The sequence below is a fragment of the Elaeis guineensis genome, chromosome 5 (assembly GCF_000442705.2).
Source record: "Elaeis guineensis isolate ETL-2024a chromosome 5, EG11, whole genome shotgun sequence".
Classification (NCBI taxonomy): Eukaryota; Viridiplantae; Streptophyta; class Magnoliopsida; order Arecales; family Arecaceae; genus Elaeis; species Elaeis guineensis.
Genome location: NC_025997.2, coordinates 63,772,081 through 63,783,273, shown reverse-complemented (window position 1 = coordinate 63,783,273; position 11,193 = coordinate 63,772,081).

Here is an 11,193-nt window from a genome sequence, read left to right as displayed (position 1 = left end):
CGATCAGATCGGAAGCTTCATGTGGACGATCTACAGAGGCCAGACATACTGTGTGGCTGCATTGCGATGATCAGACTCTTTCGATGGTGATCAGATTACGGTGATCTACTACTCGCACAAAGGTATTGTGTTCTGAACACATTACAGTAAAGTGTTTACTGTTCAAATTTGAATTTCAAATTTAAATGCATGCATGCTATATATCATATTTAGATCTTAGTGTAGGATAAATTTTTATTAATTAATTAGATTAATTAATAATTTTTACTGTAAAATAGTGATTTTGAAAAAGTTTTAAAATTATCATTTTACCCCTGCACTGAATTTTTCCCACACAAGCTCCCCCAATTCAAAAGCTACGATGGGACCTCAGATCTGGTTGACCACCTGGAGGCCTTCCGGACAATGATGCTGCTCCATGGCACGCCAGACGCCATCCTGTGTCGAGCTTTCCCATCCACTCTGAAAGGAGCAGCAAGAAACTGGTACTCAGTGTTGAAGTCGGGTACCATCTTCTCCTTTGATCAAATGAGCCACCAGTTTGCGGCTCATTTTGTTAGCAGCCGGCATCCCCGGAGAGGCTCGGAGTCCCTCGTCAACATCAAGCAAAGGGAGAGGGAATCCATCCGAGCTTACGTCAACCGTTTCAACATCGCCGCGTTGGAGGTTCGAAACTTGGACCAATCGATCGCGATGGCCACCCTAAAGGGCGGTCTTCAGAAGAACGATCTTTTGTTTTTTCTGAAAAAGAAGTATCCCAAGAACTTTGCTGATTTGCTGGCTCGGACCGAAGGATATATCCGAGTAGAAGAAGCCTTTAAGATGAAGGACGAGGAGACCACAAAGGAGCGACGGATGGGAGACTCAAGCAAGCCCGCAGTTGAAAAAGGGCTGTTGCTCCTTAGATTGATTTTGATGATTACAAAGCAGTTGAAGGGGTACCAATGATTTTTACTTGAAAAAGACTTATTGCTCTTCAGGGGCAAAATTGTAATTTTACCAAAACCCCGATTTGATAGTATCAAATGATAGAACAAAAGATTTGTGATCCAATGGTGAAAATTTTATTGATTTTGGACTTGTATTTTGAAAGATATGCATGATTGAAAATCATGAGTCGACTCATAGCACATGAGATGACTGGCACGCTGATTTTTCTGGCCGGTATAGACTTGATAAAACCTGTGAGTCGACCCATGAGTCGACCCCCAAGGCATAAGTCGACTCATGAGTCGACCGCTGCAGGTTTTTTTGCCAGTTTTACATAACCATGGATCCCGTTCCCTTCTGTGTCATTTTTTCACAGAGGTCGACCTATGAGTCGACCCCCAGGCATGAGTCGACTCATGAGTCGACCCCTGTGATGGGATTCTTCCGCAACGGCTAGTTTTTAACCCATTTTAAATACTTTTAATGCTCATTTAATGCAATCTAACGGCTCTTTTTCAGTCTAGAATGATTTTCTCTATCTCTTAAAGCTATAAAAAGGAACAAAAAGGTGGGAATCAAAAGAGCATCCAAGTAGAGAGATTTTGAAAAAGAAATTTCAAGCCAACTTTTCAGCCCTAAGCAAGAGCTCATTCAAAGCTTTCAAGAAGCCTTAAATCCAAGCTCACCAACTCCTCAAGTGCACATTCAAGTCTCCATCCACCTTGAGAAAATTCAAAAAGGGTCTTCTTCTCTTAAGTAAAGTATATTCAAAGTTATATTCGCTCATTGAAGGAGCTTTCTTTGTGCTTAATTATACTATAAATTGTTATACTCAGTTTGAGTGATTGGTTTTATTTTGGAGGGGTTTCAAAACAAGGGAAGGTTGATCCGAACCTAGAATCGGAGTGTATTGGGTCGGCTTGTACCCAAAAAATAAGTGGTATAGCTTGGGATAGCTAGAGTCAGAGTTTTCAACGTTTGTATTTGGGTTGAATACAAGATTAGTGGATTGAAATTCCCAAGTAGGAGCTTGGGGAGTGGATGTAGGTGCAAGGTTGGCACCGAACCACTATAAATTCTTGTGTTTGGTGTGTGTCTAATTGCTCTTCTTTATCTCTTCATTATTTTCTTACATTCTTGCTCTTGCTATTAGCCTTGAATTAATTCTAATCACTCTATCTATTTAGCCTTGTCAAACATTTTTCATAAGTCATTAGTTAAGCTTAAAATTTTTAGAAACCCAATTCACCCCCCCCCCCCTCTTGGGTTGCATAGCTGGGCAACAAGTGGTATCAGAGCCCGGTGCTCTAGCCCTTCTTTGATCTAAACAATCAAAGAGCCAAAGATCTATGGCAACCCATGTCGGCACTTCTCTAGCCGAGGGGCAATCCACCAACCGACCTCCACTTTTCAATGGGTCTAATTACACCTATTGGAAAGCTCGGATGAAAATATTCATTCAAGCACTCGACTATGATATGTGAAGTATCATAGTGAACGATCCTCACACACCCACTAAAATTATAGATGGTGAGGAATCAACCAAACCTGAGAAAGAATGGGATGAGGTTGATAAAAAGATGGCCCAATTAAATGCTAAAGCAATGAATGTTCTTTATTGTGCTCTTGATGCTAACAAATTTAATCGCATTTCTACTTACTCATCTACTAAAGAAATATGGGATAGGTTAGAAGTAACCCATGAGGGAACCAATCAAGTAAAGGAGTCTAAAATCAACATGCTTGTGCATAAATATGAATTGTTTAAAATAGAGCATGATGAGTCTATAACTGGAATGTTTACTCGCTTTACTGATATTATTAATGGTTTAAAGAGTCTTGGCAAGTCCTATACTAACAGTGAGCTTGTAAGAAAGATTCTCAGGTCCTTACCAAGAACTTGGGAAGCCAAAGTGACTGCCATTCAAGAAGCTAAGGACTTGAACATTCTACCCTTGGAAGAGCTTCTAGGATCATTGATGACTCATGAGCTGAGCATGAAGCAACATCAAGAGGAAGAAGTCAAAAAGAAAAGAACCATTGCCCTCAAATCCACAGCTCCACCAGATAAAGAAACTGATGACACTGAAGATGAAGAACAGGATGAAGAGATGGCACTCATTACCCGAAGATTCAAGAAATTTTTGAGAAAAAGAAAACAGGGGATGAGGAAGAGGCCATTCACAAAAGGGGAACAGAGCAAAGAAAAAGAGAAAGACCAACCCCTTATCTGTTACGAATGCAAGAAGCCGGGACACTTCAAATCCGAATGCCCACAACTGAAGAAAGGTCCCAAGAAGTACAAGAAGAAGGCCATGATGGCCACTTGGAGTGCAAGTAATGACTCAAGCTCCGATGAGGAGAACTCAACCGAACAAGCCAACCTGTGCCTTATGGCACACGAAAATGAGGTAATTTCTGAAACTCCTAGTGACTTTACATTTGAAGAATTACATGAAGCTTTCTATTATTTAGTTGATGAATTAAAGAAACTAGGAATGAAGAATAAAAAGCTGAAATTGAAAAATCAATCTTTATTGAAACAAACTGAAAACATTTCAATTGAGAAATCCACCCTACTTCAAGAAAATCAAAGCTTAAAGAATGAAATTGCCAAGCTAAAACCAATAGTAGAAAAGTTTACCTTGAGTTCAAATAAACTCAATATGATTCTTGATAATCAAAAAGCCATGTATGATAAGGCCGGACTTGGCTATAACCCCTTGAAGAAACAAAAATATCTAAAAAATATTTATGTAAACTCTTTAAGTAACAAGTCTTCTAATATTACTTGCTTCAAATGTGGTAGAGTAAGACATAAGTCATACACTTGCTTCTCTAACAAGTTTGCAAACTCAACTATAAAGAAAATATGGGTTCCAAAAGGAACCATTATGACTAACCAAAAAGGACCCAAGAAAGCTTGGGTACCTAAAATAAAAACTTGACTTTTGCTTGCAGGTGTGTCTAGCATCCCAAAGAGGAAACAGAAAATGGTATCTTGACAGTGGATGCTCGAGACACATGACTGGTGATGAATCCCAATTCATCACTCTTGATGCTAAGAATGGAGGGATGGTCACCTTTAGAGACAATGGCAAAGGGAAGGTCATCGGTATAAGTAACATTGGTATCACTCCCTCCAAATACATTGAAAATATTTTGTTAGTTGATGGTTTAAAGCATAATTTACTAAGCATTAGTCAATTTTGTGATAAAGGATATAAGGTTGTTTTTGAATCATCTGTTTGCATCGTAACTAGTCCTATTAATGATGGCATTAAATTTATTGGACATAGACATGGTAATGTTTATATGGTAGATTTGAATGATTTATCCAAAATAAACATGCAATGCCTAGTATCCTTGAATGCTAAAGTTAATGAGACTAGTTGGCTTTGGCATCGCAGACTTGCACACATTAGCATGCATTCTCTTTCAAAATTAATTAAGAAAGAATTAGTTCTTAGTTTGCCAAAACTAAATTTTGAAAAAGATAGAATTTGTGATGCATGCCAACTGGGTAAACAAACAAGAGTTTCATTTAAATCCAAAAATATTGTTTCAACCTCTAGACCTTTGGAGCTTTTGCATATGGACTTATTTGGACCTACTAGAACCACTAGTCTAGGAGGAAAATGATATGGTTTTATAATTATAGATGATTACTCTCGTTTTACTTGAATTTTCTTTTTAGCACAAAAAGATGAAACTTTTCATGTTTTCACTAAATTTTACCGAAAAGTCACTAATGAGAAAGGATTTTCAATTCAAAATATTCGAAGCGATCATGGAACTGAATTTGAAAATCAAGACTTTGAAAACTTTTGTGATGAAAAGGGAATTGGCCATAACTTCTCTGCTCCTAGGACACCCCAACAAAATGGGGTAGTAGAAAGGAAAAACAGAATCTTAGAAGAAATGGCCCGTACCATGCTTTGTGAAAGCAACCTTCCAAGATATTTTTGGACGGAAGCAATCAACACAGCATGTTACATTTTAAATCGTGCTTTGATTAGACAAATTTTAAAGAAAACCCCCTATGAGCTTGGGAAAGAAAGAAAACCTAATATTGCTTATTTTCATATTTTTGGTTGCCGATGTTTTGTGTTAAATAATGGTAAAGAAAGACTTGAAAAAATTGATGCAAAATCAGATGAAGCAATCTTTCTTGGTTACTCCTCCACTAGTAAAGCTTTTAGAGTTTTTAACAAAAGAACTTTAGTAGTAGAGGAGTCCATACATGTTATCTTTGATGAATCTAACGATCTTCCTTCAAAGAAGAATGAAGGTGTTGATGATGCAGATTCTCTTATAGAAGGAATGAAGGAGATCACTCTGAAAGATTCAACAATTCAAGAGGACAAGGAACATGAAGATAAACAGAATGAGGGAGGTGAAGATCATCAAGAACAACCTCAAGGTACAAATGACCTATCCAAAGAATGGAGGTATGTTCACAATCATCCCAAGGAGCTAATTATTGGTGATCCTATGCATGGGGTAAAAACTCGTTCTTTACTTAGAGATGTATTTAATCATTGTGCTTTTGTATCTCATCTTGAACCAAAAACTATTGAAGAAGCTAAAAATGATTATAATTGGATTAATGCAATGCAAGAGGAACTTAATCAATTTGAAAGAAATAATGTATGAACTTTAGTATCAAGACCTAAAAATTATTCAATAATTGGCACAAAATGGGTCTTTAGGAACAAATTAGATGAACATGAAAATGTAATAAGAAATAAAGCAAGATTGGTTGCGAAAGGTTATAATCAAGAAGAAGGAATTGATTTTGATGAGACCTTTGCACCTGTTGCTAGATTAGAGGCCATTAGACTTCTACTTGCATATGCTTGCTTTATGAAATTTAAATCATTTCAAATAGATGTCAAAAGTATATTTTTGAATGGATATATTGCTGAAGAAGTCTATGTAGAACAACCCTCAGGATTTGAAAATCATGCTTTTCCTAATCATGTTTTTAAATTAAATAAAGCTCTATATGGATTAAAACAAGCACCTAGGGCTTGGTATGATAGGCTAAGCAAATTCTTACTAAATAATAATTTTTTAAGAGGTAATGTAGACACAACCCTCTTTATTAAAAGAAATCAAAATGATATGTTAGTTATACAAATTTATGTTGATGATATAATTTTTGGGTCTACTAATGAATCTCTGTGTCAAGACTTTGCTAAGCTCATGCAGGGGGAGTTCGAGATGAGCATGATGGGAGAACTTACTTTCTTCCTCGGACTCCAAATCAAACAAACAAAAGAGGAAATCTCTATCACCCAAAGCAAGTACACCAAGGAATTACTTAAAAGATTTGGAATGGAGAACTCCAAACCAATTGGCACACCCATGAGCCCCTCATGTAAGCTTGACAAGGATGATGAAGGTAAATATGTAGACTTAAAATATTATAGAGGTATGATTGGCTCTCTATTATATTTAACTGTAAGTAGGCCTGATATCATGTTTAGTGTTTGTTTATGTGTTAGATATCAATCTAATCCTAAAGAGTCTCACTTGAATGCTGTTAAAAGAATCCTTAGATATTTAAATGGTACTCAAACTCTAGGATTATGGTACTCTAAGGACTCACTAATTGATTTATTAGGATATTCAGATGCTGATTTTGCTGGATGTAGATTAGATAGAAAGAGCACTAGTGGAACTTGCCAATTTTTGGAGTTAACCTAATCTCCTGGTTTAGCAAGAAACAAAATTCGGTAGCACTGTCTACGGCTGAAGCCGAATACATTGCAGTCGGAAGTTGTTGTGCTCAAATCTTGTGGATTAAGCAACAACTTAAAGACTTTGGTATCAAACTTAATGAAACACCCATAAGATGTGACAACACTAGCGCCATAAATCTAACTAAAAATCCAATTCAACATTCAAGATCTAAACATATTGAAATAAGACATCATTTTATAAGAGAACATGTTCAAAATAAAAACATAATTCTTGAATATGTTTGCACTGAAAATCAATTAGCTGATATCTTTACAAAGGCCCTTAGTGAGGATAGATTCTGTAAAATTAGGAGAAATCTAGGAATTCTTGATCCTTTTGCCTAAATGTTTCTTCAATTTCAAGAAATCGATGTCAAAATATCTTTGAGCTCAATTTTCATCATCTCTCTTGGACCTAAAAGCTCAAGATTATCATTCTCACAACTTGTCATTGAGCAAAATTTTTTCTCCCAAAATTTTAAATGTTTTCAAAATTTATTCATATTTTTTTTGAATTTTTGTGATTCATGAGTCGACCCCCTAGGGTCGACCCAATGGCATACTTGAAATTCTTTGCCAACTTCCCACGGGTTCTTTTCTTTTTAACTTAAAGCCCGTTCATGAGCCGACTCATTCTTCTTCTTCGTCTTCCTCCCTCCAAGACTCTTTGTCCTCATCTTCGTTCTCTCCAAAATCAAGGATTTAGCCCAAAGATCATTCTCCCTTCACATCTCCACCTCAAATCCCCCTTGGGAAAGGAGCTTCTCGCATCTTTCTCCCTTGATTAAAGCAGTTGGAGCGTGCCCTAGCTTCCACCGTTCTTCTCAAAATCATCATTTCTCTCCGCCAAAATCTCTTTCCATCCTCTAGTAACCTTCCTTCTCCTCACCCATTTGATCTTCCGAGTCTCCCTACCTGCTCTTGTGGTGAGAATGGTCCCAAAGATGAAACTCTCTCAAAGAAGGAAATCAGTCCGTGCACTGGAAGAAGGCGTCTGCAGAAAAAGGCAAGCTTCTCAGACTTACTCTGCACCCATTCCAGCTTCAGCGTCTGCACAAGGTCCCTCTCAGTCTCCTCTTAGCCCTAGCAAAATCCCTCTCTCTGACAGAAAGGTAGAAACCGGCAAGAATGTGGACTTCGGATTTTTTGAAAAAGAGGGTTTCTCCTTTGGTTCAAAGATAAAAAACTAGGGTTGGGGTTTTTATTGTTCTCTCAAGGAAGTTACATATGTAGACTTGGTTAGAGAGTTTTATCAAAATCTGCACTATAGCAATGGAACAGTAACTTCTACTGTTAAGGGAATTGATATATGCTTAGATCCTATTATTTTGGGAGAGATTCTACATTTGCCCTATGAGGGATATTCTTACATGGAACTCCCAGTGAAGGAAGAGGGGATCAATGTAATTTTAGGAGGAACCTACTCGAAAAGTCTGAATAAATTAGAAGCCAAAATCTTGTCAATTGAAATGAGAATCCTACATCAATTAGTGACAAAGCTTTTCTTCTCAAGGAGTGGTAGGCATGACCTCCTTTCTGGCCGAGATATTTGTATAATGTTTCATGTGATCACTCAAACCCCCTTAAACCTCCCTGCTTTAATGATTGAGGCCATGAGAGAGACACTGAACAGATCCAAGGCACATCTGCCTTTTGGTATGGCCCTCCATTGGTTTTCAGGAGGTTTGGAGTCAGTTTTGAGGGGGAGACATCTGCTAAGCTTTCTCATGCAGACACCATCAACCAACACACTCTGCACCGTATGGGATTCACTAGGATTGATGGTGGTTGGATCAAGGGTACAGAAGAAAGAGCTGAGGAGAGGGCTAAGGATAGAGTTGAGGACAGAGCTGAGGAAGAAGGTCCCTCATCTCCTCTCCATGACTTCAGGGCAGCATCTCCAGATATCCAGTTTGTTTCAGACCCAGAGGCTAGCCCTTCAGAGTTCACCAGGAGGCACACACCAGTTCAGCAGCCAGACAGCAGAGCACCTTTCTTAGAGTACAGATTGGCTGATGATCAGATTGAGCTGATTTCTCAGCGTGTGGCTTCCTTGCTTTCTCGTCAGTGGAGCACTTCTATATTTGCACCGGGATCCACATCATTGGATATATCTGATCAGACCTTGATCCCCCATATCTCCACTATATTTCAGATGATCACAGATCAGTCAGTTTGGATTCAGCAGCTCGAGGATTGCATTTTGAGATTGACTGGGAGAGTACTTGACTTGCAGGTGCAAGTCTTAGCTTTGGCCCATCCTCAGCCACAGGAGTCCACTATTGAGGTCACAGACCTTACTGCGGAGGCTGGCAGACTCAGAGGTGCATTGGAGGGTGGTTATGAGTTCTTGAGGAGAGAAATCAGAGGCTCTTGTGAGCATGCTTCTACACAGTTCACTACACTGCTTCAGTCTGTTTCGAGAGCTCTGAACGTTCTTGATTCCATCAGGCTCTCTCTTGCAGTCCAGTCTTTGACCTCTGAACGTTCTCAGCCTTCAGGATCATCTCGCCCACCTACTCGTGCCAGCACCTCCACTCGTGGCAGAGGCAGACGGGGTAGAGGACGAGCTCTTGGTCGTGATCCATCATCTCCCCACCCCATCTCTGATACATCTGATTCTGATCCATAGAGTCATGTGTTCTACTAGATCCTTGTTGTTAGTCATGTCTGTTGTTCTTTCTAGGATCTATCTTTTGGGCCATGTAATGATGTTAACTAGTTGACTTTTATATTATGAAATATGTATTGGAACAGCTAATGGTATTAATCATCTTTTAAATATATATCTACTCTTTGTAATGATATCAATCATCTTTTGATTATATCTTCTCTTTGTTGCTAATTCATATCTATGGTACTCAATGGCATATTTTGTTTTATGATTGCTGTATTCAGGGGGAGTAAACATTAATGATTAGCACAAGAAGTTTGAAGAAACACTAAAGATAGAATGTATTCAAAAAAAGAGGGGGAGTTAACAATATTTGATGATGGCAAAAAGGGGGAGAAATTAATGAAAAATATCAAAAGCAAGATTATTAAATGACTTAAAAATACAATGAGTAAATTGCTAAGCAAAAGTATCAAAAGAGAGATAAATACAAAACTTAATAATAAAATGAGTGAATTGGGAGAAATTAACAAGATTGTTAACAAAATGAATGAATTGCTCTGATACCAATTGCTAAGCAAAGCAAATGAGCAACCTTTAAAATTACTTCTTAAACATGCTCTGATATGCTTTAAAATTAGACATGCTCTAATACATCTTAAAATTAGACATGCTCTAATACATCTTAAAATTAAACATGCTCTGATACATCTTAAAATTTGACATACTCTGATATACTTTACAATTAATTCTTAGACATGCATTGATACACTTAATTGTTAAACTTGCTCTGATACTAAAACTAAATAATCAAATGAGAATGAGTAAATTTTCAAGATACAACTTGCTCTGATACTAAAACTAAATAATCAAATGAGAATGAGCAAATTTTCAAGATGCTAAGAAATTTGAAAAACAAGCAAATGAGCTATTTTCAAACACGCATTTTTCAAATCATAAGGTAAATTCTGCTTTGCCCTGATAACAAAAATAAATTTTCTACTCTAATACCAAAATCACATAATCAAATGAGCAAATTTTCAAATCATTAAGCAATGGGCAAATTATTTATGCAAATGGGCACATGTATCACATGCCAAAAGAATCAATCTTCTTTTCAAGCAAATGCACTTATAAGTTGGTAGTAAATTTCCTATTTATCTTCAAAACTACCTATAATGCATTTCATTCTTTTGAAATTCATGATCATTGATTCATATAAATGCTTTTGTTCAAATATTTTGTCATCATCAAAAAGGAGGAGATTGTTGCTCCTTAGATTGATTTTGATGATTACAAAGCAGTTGAAGGGGTACCAATGATTTTCATTTGAAAAAGACTTATTGCTCTTCAGGGGCAAAATTATAATTTTACCAAAATTCTGATTTGATAGTATCAAATGATAGAACAAAAGATTTGTGATCCAATGGTGAAAATTTTATTGATTTTGGATTTGTATTTTGAAAGATATGCATGATTGAAAATCATGAGTCGACTCATGAGTCGACTCATAGCACATGAGATGACTGGCATGCTGATTTTTCTAGCCGGCACAGACTTGGTAAAACCTGTGAGTCGACCCCCAAGGCATGAGTCGACTCATGAGTCGACCTCTGCGGGTCTTTTTGCCAGTTTTACAGAACCATGGATCCCGTTCCCTTCTGTGTCATTTTTCCACAGAGGTCGACCCATGAGTCGACCCCAAGGCATGAGTCGACTCATGAGTCGACCCCTGTGACGGGATTCTTCCGCAATGGTTAGTTTTTAACCCATTTTAAATACTTTTAATGCTCATTTAATGCAGTCTAACGGCTCTTTTTCAGTCTAGAATGATTTCCTCTATCTCTTAAAGCTATAAAAAGGAACAAAAAGGTGGGAATCAAAAGAGCATCCAAGTAGAGA